Below are 2,956 nucleotides of genomic sequence, written 5' to 3' on the forward strand. Positions count from 1 at the left end.
CATCAATCTTGTTTCAATGTTAGGATGTTGGGTCTGCTGCTTGGGAGAACTGAGTTGCAATAATCCAATCTGGCCACAATGATGGCTTGGACAACCATTTTCCCATATTCCATAGGGTTGAAAGGGATTTTATCTGGTTAGTTGTAATGTCCTCCGTGGCCTCACAGACTCCACACTGGAACCCCTTAAGGGCATCCTACAAGTTGCAGCATGTCTTATCCACGGCCTGAAGAAATATGATCACATCACCCCCATTCTAACGGAATTGCGTTGGCTACCCTTGCCGGGACTCACCATCTTCAAAAACAGCTGCATCATTTACAGCGCCATCAAAACCAGCATCCCTGCTTATGTTGAAGACAAGCTTACAATTTCTGGTGGTTCTCTCCACACCTGCAGCCAGGACACCATCAAACGACAGGTCAAGAAGTGTAAAAAATTAAAAAACAAGTCAGCACACCTTTATCATTTATGGCACTCGTGATCTGGGACAACGTATCCACCAGCACCCTACCAACACCGCTCCAATGTAGGCAAGCGTTGAAGACCCACCTCTTTAAAGAGCATTACATCACAATGTATTCAATGTCCACAAACCAATACCTCTCCTACCATTTGCTAACTTTATGGTTGTCTTTGTGCCTAAACAGTGCTCCGGCGCCTTTTGTTAGGTTCCCTCTATAGAAATTCTGCATAACTACATACATACTCCACACAGCTCCTGCCACTGATGCTAAATGTCATTGTCTTTACCAAAAAGGGGTTTTGGCTCCTATCAGCAAGGCTGAGCCCATTTAATAATAAACACCAAGAGAAATGCCAATACTGATCTTCCTTTTCTATATTATTTAGACAGGGATACAAGGAAACAATCAATGTGACCCGACGTTATCAATCCTTATTTCTTTTTTGATTTTTAGAATGAAAGTTTTTTTCAATTACTTTTTTCTAAACTTTCATAGTGGCAAATAGTGACACTGGTTGAGATAGGCTGATCTCGTAAAGACATAGTTCTTGTGGTCCTGAAGAGAACCCCATTATTATTTAGGGTGTTTGAAACGCGTCGACCAGTTTCTCTCCAAACAGTGGATATTAAATACAAACCCGTCCCTGTTTTTCGCAATAATTGTATTTCTTGCAAATTGAACAATTGAATGTACCAAAAAACAGGTTGGAGATTTTTTGTGTGTTGATTGCACACACTGTTTGGAACATACCCTGAATAGAAGGTCAAAATGTTGTAAATAGATATTTTTACCTGTCTGGGTTTATGTGCATTGTCTGTCTTAAATGTGTTTTGTTTTGTTGACAAACAGTCTTGATTTATAATTTTTTGTTTTTTGTAATATTTTATGTACAATTGTAATGGTTTGTCTCTGTATATATTGTGATGTTTGACTACAGAAAATAATTTTTCAGAATGTTTAGAAAAAAGTAATTGAAAAAACTTTCATTCTAAAAATTAAAAAATAAAGAAATAAGGATTGATAACGTCGGGTCACATTGATTGGTTTCTTGTATCCCTGTCTAAATAATATAGAAAAGGAAAATGTCATTGTCAGCATTACTTATTAACAATCACACACAAATGTGTGAGGTTTTAGACTGTACCTAGTCACTTCAAACTGAAGGGATGGCCTAAAAGTGGTAGTCTTATAATTTTTCAGAAGGTATATTAAATAGTTAAATTTTCCCATGAGATGCCCTGCTAAAGAAAATATAAACACAGCACCACCATGTAGTGAACACTCATAAATACATCAGTTTTTAGAAATATGTGCTGGTGCAGAGCACCGGCAAACACTGACACAGATTAAGCACTGGCTTAAGACCTTGAAGAGCAACAGGATCTGAGTCAAAGAGTACCTCTATATTCCTGGAATAGAGAGGTTGAGAGTCTTTCTCAAACTGAGGTTGAACTTTATTCATTGTGCACCCAGTTCTGGATCTGAAATCAGAATCTGAGAGGGATCTGCTATCAGCACCTCTGGAGTAGGAAGGGGTACCAATAAGAGGCCAGTCAGTGAAGCTTGCAGCAAAGGAGTCGAGACACAGTCCGGAACTAGATGCATAGTGAAATGACTTCCTCTAGGGTCAGTCAGGGGTAGGCCCGCACTTGACAACCAAACTGGCAGGGACGACTGATTCACAGGATCTAGAGGTGTGCCAGAGGGATTCCGACCTATTTTGAGAAGATGCAGCAGGGCCTCCCTGAAGGCAGGGTTTGCTGTGGAGTCGATGTTGGCCTTGGGAATTTAGAGTCCATCAGCTGTAGAAATTGAAACGGATCCGAGTCAGACATTAAAATTTGAGTTTGGCAATTTGAACACTGATTATGAGACTTCGAGGCCTGGAAGACATTTTTATTACACTGGCAACATTAGAATAATTACAGATTTTTGCATTAAGAGAAATTTCCAAAGTTACTTGAAATTTAGTAATTTTGCCTAATTTTTGCACACAATAGACTAGTTCATGCAGAAAATATCTCACAAGACATGATTTTTGCTCAAGCCAGTCTCCTGCCTGTATTTTGCGAAACATTTTGATCTAAAGTTTGCACTTGCATGAAAAAAGTCATGTGAGATACCCGCTAACCCTAATTTGCTCTAAAAGGGCAAGTTTGTGAAACCTTTGTGGAATTTCTTTCAAAACAATATACAATTTTGCCCACCATTAGAGGCCTTTCCAATGACCCTGTAACAGAAGCTTTGGGAATTTGAAGAAATTTGCTCACATTTTTTCTTTGACTTGTCACTCAACTTAATTTTAGGCTTACTTCAATAGGCCAAACCAAGAATAGGGACCAGGAACAGCCTTGCAACTTGGAACAGCACTGACCCGTTTTTTATGCTCTGCAACATTGAGTGTAGCTTCTAGCCTTCAGATGCATCAGAAAACACTTGTCAGAGGACTTAGAGTCATTATTGGTATCAAGGCACCAAAGAGAGAGGTT

The sequence above is a fragment of the Triturus cristatus genome, chromosome 7 (genome assembly GCF_964204655.1).
Source record: "Triturus cristatus chromosome 7, aTriCri1.1, whole genome shotgun sequence".
Taxonomy (NCBI): Eukaryota; Metazoa; Chordata; class Amphibia; order Caudata; family Salamandridae; genus Triturus; species Triturus cristatus.